Genomic DNA, 15,085 nt, shown 5'->3' on the forward strand with positions numbered 1-15,085 from the left:
AGAGAAAGATTGACCAAACCAAGGTCTCCTTATAAAAATCAGTAGTATTCTTCTACACCAGTAATAACCAAAAAGAAAATAAAAGGAAATTAATATTAATAATAGCAGCAAAACTACCAGGTAGGAAGGAATTAATCAAACCAAGAACACACAAGAGCTTCATGAAAAAACTATTTACAGCTCAACCAAAGTACATAAAAGGAGACTTAAATAACTGGAGATATATAGTATCTTTATGGGTGGAAAAACTTTGTAATGATCTTAATTCCCCCAAAATTAATCCAAATACTCAATAAATTTTCAATAAAATTTTATTAAAAATGTTTGAGTAGCTTGTCAAACTTATCCTCAGATATATGCAGAAGGATAAACGTCTACAAATAGCTAGATCATTTATGAGTAGGACTAGCAATAAGAAAGGAACTTTTCATACCAGATATTAAGGTATATTGCAAAACCATAATAATAAGTAATAAGAAGGGTGGCACTCACAGAAATAGACCAGTGGAATGGAATGGATTAGAAAGCTCAGAAACACACTCGAATATTTATTAAAACTTGATGTATGATAAAAGCAGCAGCACAGTGAGGAGAGGACAAAATTTTTACTACCTCATTTTTATAGAGAACCATAGATTGGATGGCTTCATACCTTCCTGCATTATGCTTTATATTTTATACCATATACAAAGGCGGACCTCAGATGTATTAAAGCCCTCCATTTTTAAGTTAAAAGCATAATGTCAATAAAGGAAACTAGGAAAATAACTTTGTTAGTGATCAGAGAAACTCAATGAACAAGATGTCACTTTAGAGCCACCAGACTGGAGGGAAAAACAGAAATCAGATTAGAGCCAGCTTTGGTAAGACTATGAGGAAATGCGAATCCTCGTGTACTCTTGCTGTATTATTGGCATCTCAGAGAGCAGTCTGGCAACATCTAGTGAGGCACCTATAAATCCTTTGTCCTCGCAATTGCTTTTCTGTGGATATAAGCCCAAAGAAACTGCTGAGAGGGCATACGTGAGGACGTTCACTGCAGTGTTGTGTGATAGAGAATAGTTAGAGGCGGTCTGAGTGACCATCACTGGGGCAATGGATAAATGAACCAACAACGGATGCATACGCCGCACTTCTATGCCTCACTTGGAAACAATATACACAAGATGTACGTTTAGCCAGCAACATGGGTAGATCCTAAAAAAACATGGTTTAGAGTTAAAAAAAAAAAAGAGAGACAGAGACAGAAATAGAATGAGATCTTAGCATAATACCATTTATGTGAAATAGAAAGACGTACACAAAAGAGTGTATCCACAGTCCTATATCAAACATGTTCTGAGAGTGCCTATTGTGGAGAGCAGAATGTGTGAGGAGAATTAGGAATAGAGGCTGAAAGTAAAGTGAAACAAAACAAAGGGGGTTTGCACTCCAAAGACGATTGCGTGCAACGACCTGAGCGTTCGGATGGGCTCAGCAGTCTGCACCCAAGTGCAAGAGCAGCAGACGAAGGCCTCCTACATGGCACCCACCCACTCACAGTTTTAGCTCCATGCACATTCTACAATTTAGAGGCAGGAATGGTGAAGGAAAGCAAAAAACAAAAAACAAAACAAGATTGCTGAGAGGCAGCGGGGCTGTGAGAGGAATATACATGACCATGAAACTTACAAAAAGAGTTAGAGAAAGGGAAAGAAATAATGGGAATAATTTAATGAGTGCTTTACACATTCAATTTTAGCACACCTGTAAATTGCCCAGGGTGTTTCTGGAATGTGTAGAATTTGAAACAAGCTCTTGGGGGTTCTCTTTAGGACAGAAAAGTCACCAACTTGTAGAAAGCAATAATCATGACCCAACAAATAAAGCCTTTTGTTAAATTCGTGTACCACACAGAAGTCTTGAAAAATACATTTATGCAATATCCAGGAAGTGAACACGAGCTTGTTTAAAAATCTGAATGTTTCCACTTGTCTCTTGTACCTGTTTGCATAAACTTCTTAAAAGCTTCATTGTCTTTTTTTTACTGCTATATATTTCTGTACAGTTTCATTTCTACATATTTTAAACTTCGGTAAAATCTTATTATGTTACAGGTTGCTACTTCGCTGATTTAGCTATCTAAACATCCAATCACTTTCCTTAAAACATTAAATCTGAAATCTTTCTTTCTAAACATCAGAAAGGGGATCTACCCTATGTTGTAAGATCAGGTTTTCAAGAATTCTACTGAAATAATAGTCCTATTCAATAATAATATCAAATAATATATTAATATATGCTACATTGTAGAATCTAGAATAATATAATATAAAATTAATCAAATAATAATCCTCTTCAAAAATACGTATCCCACACCCCTGTACAAATTACCTCCATTTGCCGAGGGGAAAACTAAAACAGCTTTAACCAAGTGGTCGGGATCACAACGGGAGTAAGAGTAGCTCCACGTGAATCTTTGTATCGTTAAGTCCCTCATCGTTCTGGTTTGGGCTTTTGTAGGGCTAGTTACTTGCGGGCCAAAACAGAAGATTTAATCATCAAGGAGAAACGCGAAAAGGAAAACAATGAAGCTTAATCAACCCAGAAGTCCTCTGGGCCCGTTGGGCTCCTTTGTTTCTCCAAGAGCCTCTTCTCAACCGAGTACAGAGCGTGGGCCCCGGGCAGCTGAACGCGCTGCCGCCCACCACGCAGCCCCCGGGAAGGCACACGTCTTGCACATTCCTCTTCCGCGCCTGTGGGGGTGGCGGCGTTCGTCTGACGACAGAGGTGCGACTCCGACACGGTGTAAGATTGGTGGCATAATAAGAAGACAGTGATCCAAGGAGAAAGTGTGAATTAGAAAAAGAAATCATTTCTCTCTCTCCCGTAGCTGTAAATAACCTCACCCACAACTCCTTACTTCCAAAACTCTAGGCCAAAGTGCTAGGGGAAGAAGAGTGTGCTGGAGAGCTTGTCTTTTAAAGCACATCATCACCAAAGAACTGCATTTGCGAAAGACATGGATTTTCAACCTCGTTCATCTCAGGAAACAAATAGTTCTCACTTCAGGCCGTTTGTCTTCTCTTGTCCCAAAAAGCAAGCAAGATTTCTGGGCTGTCCAGGAGAGGAAGGCAATGGCTATGAGTTTCCTTTCTCCAGGGTGGGGAGATACTTAGAGAAAGATTTAAGTGGGGGGAAAGCTCATAATGTTGTTGTTGCAAAATATTGCGGTTGAAAGGGAAAGCATACAGGGCAAACGAAATCCTCGGCAAGGAAAGGAAGTGGCATAGTGGTTGGTGACAGACAATGCTCGTGCCCAGAGCCTCTTGGCAACTGAGGGATGCCCGGCTCCTGGCCATGGAAGCTGTGGTCCGACATCAAGTGAGAACTTGCTGCAAATAGGGGATCTCAGGGCCCATCCCAGACCGACTGAACGGAGCAAACTGACAAATGCACCAGGTGATTTGCATCTACGTTTAGCTTGAGAAGCGCTGAACTAGGACATTTCCGTATTTTTAGCTCCCAGTAAATTAATAGATAAATAATAACAAAACAGGAGGGTTTAATTGTTTATACTTTATAATTATTTCTTTTAATACACACACACACTACAATGACTATATAAATAATCTAATTTGGAGAGAATATAAAAAATCGAAATTCTATCAGACACAGGTCCTCCTGGCCCCTGATAGGACCTGCAAAGGATGCAACACCCCCCTCACAACATCAGCAGCTGTTTGGAACTCAGCAGCTCCCCGTGTTTCAGGATCATGTCCTAACTCTGAATGTGAAGAACTTTCCTTTAACATGATGACACCACGCTGCCGCAGGACCATCTGTATGCCTGCCCCGGAGAGAATTTTTTGGTGGACAGAGTTATGTTTCTGGGCAGCTGAAACTCAAGCTTAGCCTGGTCAGTATCAGAGAAACCCATATGCAGTCTGTGTAAGCAAGAGGAAAGTGACCTCAAGGGGCAGCCCACTGCAGCAGCACATAAATAGATTGGCAGATGCGTCCACTATGCATATTAGTCCAGAGTGCAGTTCTTTGGGGACTAAAGTCCAAAGACAAAGACATTTGTGGCTTGCCGGTCAATCTGGAGCATTTCTTCTAATTTTTCTGGATGTGTTTTTGACAGGAGCTTAAGGGCAGTTCAATAAATTAAAATGTATTTACATGGCAATGAAGAATTATCTTGACACACAGAGTTATTTAATTACCAAGGTGCTTTGCGTGCTGCTAAAGTTAAGACTGTGTCAGCCTTTCTGGGACAAATCTTTATTTTCAGGGCCATGTGGCTCAGCCAGCAATGATCCCCTGGGTTGGAGCTTGTCATTTATGTAAGAGGAGTCTCCTCACTGACCCCCATTTCCATAGACAGCTCTAAACAGACCGGTAATCTAAATGTCAGACATCATGATGAAGTCAGCGCTACTAAGGCCAAATGTCCCCCGCCAGGGACGTGGCCTCCCTCTCAGAGGAATTGTAAATGAAGTCATACCCCATTTGCAGTCTTCAAAGCATGTCAGGGTTGCTGTCTGTCTGAGTGACATTCAGAGAATTTTCTTGAGGCATCAAGAGGTATGATGAAAGTCTGTTTCCATGCTGGCAGCATCAAAGCACGATTGGTAATCGGTGACCTCATATTATTAGGGACAGGGGGACAGTTTCCCCCAAGCTGTGCACTGTACTGATCATATAGGAAAGCGGACACCTCTGAGGTCCAGGCCCCAAGGAAGTCACTCTGAGAAAGAGGACAGGTACCTGGAAGCTCAGGGTCAAACCCTCAGCTCTAAGTTGGATAGGTGAGAAAAAAGGATAAAAACATTTGTGCCTCAGCTTTCCTAGAATTTCTGTCTACTTCCACATTCAAAGGTTTATCGTTGATTTTGATCAGAAATAACATGGGCACGGTTTAGATATATTAGCATGGTTTAGACCCTCCCTTTAGCTAACCCACATCAAGGAAGCTAATTACCTTGAATAAAAGTGGGAGAGGAAAGCCAAACATCACCCATCTTCCTTCCTCAGATGTGAATCAAAATATGTTAAAGATTTAGCTTGACATTATAATGGACAGTGAGAACGAACAGACTTGAGTCATCTAGGATGAGAGCTGACAAGACCACATGGTAGAATACAAAGTGTTCTGCACCCAATCCTGGGTCCCACATCTGGCTCACCCCTTCCTGAGCTATGGGTCCTCCAAGAAGTCACTTTACCTCCCCAGGTTTCATTTTCCTCATTGACAGGAGGGACCGAATCCCTAACGAACTCTCTCATTCATTCCAACTGTAGGATTCGATTTCATTTATTCTGTGTATGCAAACGATAACCCCCTTTTCATCCATTCCTTCTGAAAAGCAACAATCTTACCAAGTTGATTGTAAGATTTTTTTCAGCCACTGAACTATCCCAAATTCATTTTTCTAGGTCCAGACATCTTGACTCTGGTGGTGGGATCTGACATCAGTCGCTGTCCCAATACCCCTTGGCCCACCTGCCGTGGCTACCTACATAAGAGGACTCACTCGGGGTTTGTGAAGGGTTGGAGGAAGAGGTGGTTCGTGCTGAAGCATGACGGCTGCCTCCACTATTACAGACATAAGAAGGTAAACTGGGAAGTGCCGTCTATCCATTACCAAAGTATTGTCTCGTAAGGTACTATGTTGTAGGATTCTGGAAACAGCGTTCTCTCCTGTGACTTTTAAAGTACTTTTCCTTCTTCAGAGGTACAGAGAACTGTAATCTATTTTCTCTGCTGCTGCATAAGTCAAGGCTGGCGTAAGTTTCTATCTCGTTTATTCCTATTTTCAGATCCTCTGTGAAAATTTCCTTATCAAAGCCAAGAAAATAAGAACCACACTGCATCCCTAGTACCCTGGAGAAATCAAAGTGGGCTAAGGCAAACTGCAGCTAACATCTCACTGGACCACAGCGCCTGAGCACTGTTCCCTAGGTTACGGGATTGATGTTAGCAAGGCTTCCGAAGCCTCCGAGAAGCTGCCTGGAATACCTTGTTTCATTTCCCAGATTTCATCAAAGCAGCGATTTTTAACTATAGGTGAAGGTTGGAATATTTAGGGGAATGTGCAGATCTGATCCTCCTCCCAGATGTTTCTCATTCAGCCAGCGTGGGATGGGGCCTGGGCCCATGGACCTGGGAAAGGCACTTCGAGTCCTTCTAGCGTGTGCTTCAAACTGCCAACCTGAGGGCCGTGTCCTGTCCACGGAAGTGTCTTCTTAGTCCTATGCAATATGATGCTTAATTTGTTTAATCAGATGCAGACACCATAAAATTTAGAGATTTCCCACAGAAATCCTGATTTCCAACTTTTCTTGAAAAATCCCGAGCAACAGTTGGTGGGAGCTGAAGAGTGACTCCCTCCTCTAGGAGCATGTGAGCTGTCCGGTTCAAGAAAGGGCTCACTCCTTCCTACTGTCTTCTGCCCTATTGGCTTCACTCTGAACCACATGTGTGACCTACGTCTAATAAGTGTAAAGAACAGGAGTTTGAGTTTGTTTCCATCATATATGACACAATCTTACTTTATTTTACATTGCCCTAGTTTCTTAATGTCAAGCTGCTTCTTCTTTTTCCTTTATATATAAATAAATATATATATATATATATATATATATATTTAAAACTGTATATATAAATATATATATATATATATATATATATTTAAAACTGTAATTCCTTTTAGGATCAACGAAAGGAATGTATCAATAAAGAAATCAATACCTTTTTAAAAATGAGGAATAATTTTGCATATCGAATCATCACGAAGAATCCCTTTTCCTAAACTGTGAGTCACTTGTTTGTGACACACAGGAAGGGGTGTCTGCCTTTTGTGGGAATGTGAGCCGTTGCCACTTTGAAAAAACTTTGTCTCCCTCCAGTGCAGGAAAATAGGATTCTTTGTAATCAGGATGAGAAATGATGGTCCAGCCTTGTCCTCTCTATTCGGACTGTTAAAGTGAAACAGACCAGAAGTTGCCAACCTGGGTATTGCTTCAGAAACCCCTGAAGAGCTTTCCAAAGTATATGCAAAAACCTGTCTCCTTCTCCCGTATCCCCCTAAGGGGGGTCTTGGAAACTGTATGTTCTTTTTTATGCTTTTTCAAGGAAAATTCTCACGAAACTGATTTGTAACCTGGGTAAGTCCCATGGCAAAGTGTGTTCCTGTCTAGAGTCAGAAGGCAAAAATAAAAGCAATACTGCAAGCTACCGGTTTTTCTTGTATGGGGTAGATAGTTCTTTATCCTGAGAATGTGTCCTTTCTACCTTTCGGTGATAATTTTTGTTTCCTCTTGTGAAACAGTGACAAGGCAATGCTTGCTTTTCTTTGATGGCCTTCCTCAGCAAAACAAATAACATAAGGCAACCTATGTCAAGCACCCCATATTTTAAGGTTCCTGGTTCTTAAGACTCAGAACGGTTCCTGGATCCAGGCCTTCAGGTCTGGATTTGCCAGGTGGCAGTCTCGGGACGGGTGCCGCCTGCAGATGTTATGTTTGGCTTGCACGATGTTTTTATAAATTTTTTAATTAAATGCATTCAGGTGAAGCATGTGCTGTCCAATTTGCCATAATCCCTACTACTCCTCATTTCCTTGCACTGAGCCCAGTCATTTAAATTACCCAGTAGGCCCTGTAAGGATTCGAGTATATGAATCCTGGGGTAGAATTTATGTGGAAAACTAGAAGTGTGGCGGTATCGTGGTTAAAGTTATAATAGTTTTTTTTTTTTTTAACTGCTTCTAGTCCTCTTTGGGGAAGAAATGTGGATCTTATATAAGTTTGGGCACAGACCATCAATGCCACAAGTAGGTTTAAACGTGGAGGTGGTAGAATACAAAGATAAGACTTTATTTTGTTTATAAAGGACCAAAATCCGATCCCTGTGGAGCTGCAAATTCCAGAATATATTATGCCTGATCTTTAGAAGAGATAGCAATGATGGAGAAGAGTTAAAGGGGCACAATAAGAACATAACAGAATAAATTAGCAGAAAATGAACTCAGCCATACAGTGTTCACTCAAGCAATAAATATTTATCGAGTGCTTTTATGAGCCAGGCATTATGCTAAACTCTGGAAACACATACAAGAAAGACATGGTACCTGCCCTGTTTGTGCTTACGGTTACATAGAGAAGACTGATGTTAAGGAATATATTCACAAATAAATTTGCAATTGTGAGTACAAGTAAAATAACAGGGTGAGAGAGGAGAACAGTAGCAGTGTGGATCCAACCAAGAGATACAATAACACAGTGATTTCAACAAGTGAAGTTTGATATAAAGAATTATGAAACTATGATACAAGAATAACTGTAGGCTATAAAACAAACAAACAAACAAACAAATAAACAAACTGTATGGTACCAAGGGGGAGTAGTCAAGCAAGGACAAACTCTCCAAGGCTGGGGGTTTGGATCTCCTGGAGAAATGTAGTTGAATCCACTGGCTGGCAGGGCAGCTCACTGGTTTGCTGGGCCAGACTGAGTGTGCAGTCACAGGGCAGACAGGAAGCAGCCCTCTGGATCACAGATGGGGCAGGTGAGCAGAAGCTGGTAGCCTGGGCATGGGCATGTGACAGAAGTGGGGATGCCCATGTGACAGGAGGCCTGGAGCACAAGATGTCCTTGTGGGGAAGACTGTCTGGAGGGTGGTGGGATGGGGAGGGCTGCGGCAGACAAATCTAGGAGGGGAGGAGAAGTGAACACAGGGAATCAGGGCGCCAGGGTGGACAGGAGACCTGGAGCATAGAAAGGATGTCCACCTGGAAGGGGTTACAGGAAGGTGATCACTAGGCCACACTGGGGCCGCAAGGTCTTCAGGGACAGCACGTTGGGACAGAAAACCCCCAGGTGTCCACAAACCCACACCGCAGACCCAGCCTGAGCCCTTGGAGAGACCAGGAGCACGCTTCCTCCTGCAATGTACCTCTAGCGCCCTCTACTGAAAAAGCTGAGCACCGCGTTTACTGTAAAAGAGAAATATGGAAAGGTATTCCATCCATCATTGTGGTGCGTATACGGAGCAGTAAATTTGGAGCTGAGAATCAGTAAGTTCACAACTGGAACAAAAGCAAAATGAAGGGCCTAGTATAAATTAAGAAAATGGGGAATATGTAATGAATTCCTTCTTGAGGATGTAACATTTTAGCAGAGGCCTGAGGGTTGAATAAAAGTTAGCCAGACAGAAAGTTGGGATGAGCATTCTCCAGGCGGAAAAAACATGTGTGAGGTCCCTGAGCTGGGAAAAAGCTTAGCAAGTTTGAAGATCTCGGAGAAAGCCCCTTGCAGCTAAACCAGAGTGCAAGGAGGACGGTGGGGAAGGCAGCAGGTCAGGTTAAAAAGTCAGGTAGGAGGCTGGTGATGTGGGGCCCAGAGTCAGTGATAGGGATATTGGGATATTCTCCTAACTACAATAGAAAGCCATCAAAATATCTTAGGCAAAGGAATTTCCAAAAGATTATTCTGACTGTTATGTGGAGAATAAATTGGAAGAGGACAAGAGTCAAATAGAAATACCAGGTAGTTAGGGCCATTGTCTAAGCAAGAAGAGATAATGGTTTTGACCAGGGTGGGAATAATAAAGCTGAGCGGACAGATCTCTAGATATATTTAAAAGCCAAAATCAGGGGCGCCTGGGTGGCTCAGTTGTTAAGCATCTGCCTACGGCTCAGGGCGTGATCCCAGAGTCCTGGGATCGAGTCCCGCATCGGGCTCCCTGCTCTGCTGGGAGCCTGCTTCTTCCTCTCCCACTCCCCCTGCTTGTGTTCCCTCTCTCGCTGGCTGTCTCTCTCTCTCTCTCTGTCAAATAAATTAATCAAATCTTTAAAAAAAATTAAGCCAAAATCAACAGGATTTGGCAATGAATTAAATGTGGCAGAGAAAGTGGATATAAGGGACATTCAAGGATGACTTCGAAGTTTTAGCAAAAGTAACTGGTTGGCTAGGGTATCATTTACTGAAGAGGGAATAGGTGACAAGGGTACAGGGTAAGGTGAGATCAGTAGTTCAATTTGAACCACTATGGTGTATAGAGAGAGAATTTATAGTATTGTATGTACTACGTAGGTTATAGTATGGCGTATATATGGTATTTTAGGCCACAGACATTGATGAGATTGTTCAAGAAGAGAATATAAAGTGAGATGAAAAGAGAGCCCTCAATTTAAACCCCAAGGGTGGACAGAGTAGAAGGAAAAAGGAAGGGTGCTTGAGAGGGGTGGCCAGAGAAACACAAACCAAATGTGTGTCAGGGAACCAAGATTTTTGAAAAAGTTTCAAAAAGGAAGCTTACCAGTGTCTCCCAGTGTTGCTGCAGGGCCATGCTGTGATGAGTATTAGGAGGTATCCGTTGCGTTTGGCATGATGCAAGTCGTTGGAAATTTTGGTAAGAGAAATCTCTCATACAGAGTGAAGCAATTCATTCGTGTGAATTGGAAAAGTGTAGACAGCATTTGCAGACCAGTCTTTTGAAAAGCTTGCCTCTAAAAGAGACTGGAGAAGTAGTGTGGTAACTGAAGAGTATGTAGTTCATTTATAGTTAATTTAATTACTTATATAATTGGGTTTATGTCCACTATCGTTATTTTTACTTTCCTTTTGTCTATTCTGTTTCTTTTCCATACCTTTCTTGCCTCCTTTCAATTAATTAATTGGTTTTACAATTCCACTTAAGCTGGTAGCTAAGTCTTTAACTATTCTTTCCGTGATTATCAAAAATATTGCAGCATGTGTTTAAACTTATTAGCATTGAATATAAATTTGTACTTATACTCTTTTATGGGCATCACAGCATGTAATTTAGCCATGCCCTAAGTAGTATGTTTGTGTTACCATGTAGTTTAATTCTACACAGATTGCAAATACTCTAAGACATTATTAATACTCTTTAATACAATCAATATTCTTTTATACTTATCTACATATCTACCTTGTTCTATTGGCATTCATCTGTCCCTGCATCTTCAAGCATTTAACCTGGCAACATTTTCCTTAACTTCTCCGTAGAAAGCCAAAAGAACACTCTCCTTGTCTCTTTGTGCATTATTCTGCTTAAATTCTTCTGACATACTTCCAACTGTCTAGTTTAATAGCAAACTAACCCCCCAAAAGTTCATAATTTTAATACTTGTGTTTTCATTTCCCGGTTTCCATTTGATGAGCTTTATATAGTTTCCTGCATAAGCTGAAATGCTAAAACTTGTCTTTTATCCTTGAATATAGTAATCACAAGTCATGCTAAATTTCATCCTTTGGCAGGATCCCCTATAGGTTTCTGTCATCTGCCATTTCTTCATTTTTGTTTCTGTTAGAATGATAATGGCACTAGTCTCAGATCATCTTAGTCTAATCAGCACGAAAATAATTTTAAGGCAAATTTAGTCCTTGTGGGGGTTGGCCTTTTTGCCATTCATCCTAACTCCTAGGGTCACTCTTTGGGGTTCTAACTCAGAGCCTGATTTATCAGGACCACCTCCTTGATGGAGTCTAAACTCCATTAAGTCCTTAAAAGCTCTTTTTTAGCTTCTCAGCGTTTTCAGATGAAGTGACACCAGTGTTGGGCTCGTCCCCTACTGGGTTGTAGCCCCATTATACTTCACTGTCTTATAACCTTTCTGAGGTATTTGAAGAGGCATTTATATATACACTTCAATTTTCTATTTTTCTCAGCAATAGAGTCAAAAGGAAGTATGAGGGAAAACTTGTTTTGTTATTGTTTTTCTGGTATAAGATACCAAAGTGTGAACACTGCTGAGGGTAGAGTCAAACAGAGAGAAAGAAGTTGAAGATACAGATAGAGGAATAACCAATGGATATGTTTACCTTATAAGCCATCTATCCTGAAAGTCGGGTATATCTAGCCCATAAGTACCAGAGGAGAAATTGAACTTTGTGAAGGATAAGACTGAGTGTTCAACCAGGTTAAAAACAAAAGAAGGCATTCTCTGTATATTGTAGCAGAACAAGCCAGCTTTTGTCTGTTCTATGAATCTATGTATGCAAGAACCCAAATGTGGGTGTGGGGGGGCGTAGTGGGGACTGGGAGACACTTCACACACTGGGCTTTACAATGTTATGCTTTAAATACTTGTCGCTATTTCAGGAGTTCTGATCGTCACAGCGTATTTACTTTGCTATGTTGGAGGAGAAGCCCAAGAGACTGAATAACACACAATAGTGTGGGAGACTTCATTTTGAACAAAGAGTAAAATTTGGAGCATGAAGTAAGATTAATTGTTTTTGTTATGTGTCTTGAATCTCTTTGTAAATGAGACCTGTGTATCTTTTATTGCCTTTTATGAAAGGAACTAAATGGAGACAAGGTGAAGTAGAATAGAGTTTGGGCTTTGAAGGTCAGGCTAGCTCTACAGCCTCCAGGTTGAGAACAATTTTTATTATGACTTTTAGTAAACTAAGAGTTACCAGGAACTCTTAGTATTTGCCCTAGAATTGATCCAAAAGGCAGCAGAAAATCAGGCTCACAGAATTGGTTCGAGTGGGCAGAAGGGAGCAATATAAGGGATGTCTGATGGAACCTTCTGGTTTTGCTCGTTACCAGAATATTTCCATGGCTGTAGATGCCCAGGTGACTATATGAGGAGACAGGATGTTGGAGGTCTAGGGAGAAGTCTGGCAAGAGATTCAGTCGTGTTAATCATTTGCATAGAGAGTTGGCACCATAGCCATGAGATAAACTAGGAAGAATGGAGATCACAAGAGAAGAGGGCCTAGGTCAAAGCCATGGGTTTGAGGACAGAGCCAGTCAGAAGTCTGGTACAGGAGCGAGGGTCCAGCATTAGAGGTTGATCAGGAGCAGACAATGAGACAAGAGAAGTCTTGGTTCCCAAAGGCCAGAGAGGAAGGTGTTTCAAAAAGGTAGGAGTGATCAGTGGAGTCAAATGCTGCTCTGAAGTGATTTCCTGCTAGATACAAGCCTCTTACTGGGAGGGCAGACCTCCCTTGCTATGGCTGGCCTTGTCTGCCTACAGCTTTGATCTTACTTTTTCCACATCTAAAGGCATATTTGTCTCTGCCATCCTGAGGGAAAATGCCCTTGAATGCATATTTCTTGTAACTTTCTCTCTTCTCCCCTTTTTAAGGCAAACTCTTAGAAAGAGTTATCTAATAGCGTCTTTTACTTTCTTTCCTAACTCACTGCAATCAGGTGTCTGCTATCATGTGGTTGTAGGAATTATAATCATGCCCAAATTAACCAGGAAAAGAGTGTAGGATGAGAAAAGCCGTGGGCCACCAGCATTTCATGGGGCATGATGTCTACCTGATAAGGCTCTTATGCGGACTAAATTAAGTAACATTTATAAACCAATAGTTACAGGATCTTACATGTAGTTTCAAATACTAGATGCAATCGCCTTGACTCATTTTACCCTATTCTAAGTAAACTGCCTGTGGTCACATGGCTTCTAAATGAGTACAGATTCAAACTCGGGTCTGCTTGGCTAAAAAGGCTGCCTGCCTGCCAACTACCCGGAAACCACAGTCCCTGACCCATTTCCCAGGTTCACAACTCCAAGCTGGACCTTACCCAGCCAATCTGCTTCTACTCCAGATATCAGCCTTTGCTGGCTGCACATTTCACTTGTCCCCACACCATACCTGTGTCAACCCCTAGAGAAAGTTGCAAGACAAAAGAGAGGTTAGAGTAAGAACTACTAGGTAAGATTTGTGAACGTTGCTTGTCGAGTTCACAGGAATGGAGCAAATAAATATCCAATTGATGGGAGAATGCTTGCAGCATTCGGAAAGGAGGGAATGAGTCAGCATATGCACGTGGTCAGTATAAAAGGGGGTCTGCAAGTTCCCAGTGAGATCTCTCATAAGCTCCTAAGTTTCAATACCTCCTGGAAATCTTCATTTGTAATTTAAGAGATGCCCAGTAGGTGGTGTGGCTTACTCACAGATGGTTTTTCAGAACTAACCGTGGATGGCAGTTTGAACCATAAAATTCTTGTTAATGCAGAAAGAGATTGGAAAGTTACTTTAGACCAACTTCTTCCTTTTCCCAAATAGGAAAATGGGAATTAAATATTACATAACTTACAATAGAAGATCCAGCACTTGAACCAGGTGGCTGATAGTCACCTGAAATACTCCTATCAATACTAGATACCAGCTTTCAACTTTGGGTAATTTCCCCCAAGAAGACCATGCAATGTCACTAAGCAGCTGGTTCTGGGTTAGGAGGGTGAATGTATGTAGGAGAAGTCTTCTGCCCTGAGAAGACATTCTTCAGATGATACTGTGTTGGAGCTATTTACTGGTATTAAGGAGTCCCAATAAAAAAGGACATTTAAAATTACCTTTCAGGTTTTCTCCCACCACCTTCTGTCTTTTCCCCTACAACAAAACCCAACCTGCCAAGCGTTTGTTCAGGGTGTAAATTAGAAGAAAGCCAGTTTCCCAAAATGGCTTACTTCCCAAACTACCCCAGTACCTGGGATTCCTGGAGCTAGAGGCAAGGTCATCGTGTCATGTCCACTTCTAAAAGACATTCCTGGGAGAAATTCACATCCACCCCATTATTGGCAAAATAATTATTGAAAACTTCTTATATGCCAGGGATAGAGCTATAAAATACTGGTCAAGGCCAACAGTTCTCATGGAGTTTCACTTTACTGTGGGAAGAGATGGAAAAGAGACAAGATAATTTCAGACACTGACAAGTACTCGGGTGTAACAATGGCTGTGGGAAGAGATGGGGTTGGGAGGCTATTTTCAAGGAATGGTCAAGAAAGCTTCTCTGAGAAGATGATATTTAAGATAAAACAAAGACCAGGAGGAATGATTTCAGCAGAGGAAACAACTAATACAAGGAGTCTTAAGCTGTTTTCGATCATTACCTCCTTACTAAGCATTAGGTAGTTCGTCATAGGGCATCTTGAGACCTACTACCTGCTCTAAAGAAAGATACTGAAGGCACTCAAGTTTAAAGGAGGGAAGGGGGTGGGCCATCCTGGAACAGGGCAGGTGTGGCTCTTTTCCCTAGTGCAGAGGTGGGGGAGAATTGAGGCCAGCAGTGTGACACTGGGCTGCGGGGAAGCGCCAGAGAGGAGGC

At 41.6% G+C, this 15,085-nt stretch overlaps 1 long non-coding RNA gene across 1 annotated transcript; it reads right to left on the minus strand.

Moving 5' to 3' along the window:
- Positions 1 to 7,202: 7,202 nt before the first annotated feature.
- LOC121100640 lies at positions 7,203 to 14,826 on the minus strand. The gene is made up of 3 exons (XR_005832356.1): positions 14,465 to 14,826; positions 10,304 to 10,503; positions 7,203 to 8,693 (listed from the first exon to the last, which is right to left on the minus strand). It is a non-coding gene; the product is annotated as an uncharacterized LOC121100640 (long non-coding RNA).
- Positions 14,827 to 15,085: the final 259 nt, after the last annotated feature.

Source organism: Ursus maritimus, unplaced genomic scaffold (genome assembly GCF_017311325.1).
Source record: "Ursus maritimus isolate PB19 unplaced genomic scaffold, ASM1731132v1 scaffold_5, whole genome shotgun sequence".
In the NCBI taxonomy this organism is placed as follows: domain Eukaryota; kingdom Metazoa; phylum Chordata; class Mammalia; order Carnivora; family Ursidae; genus Ursus; species Ursus maritimus.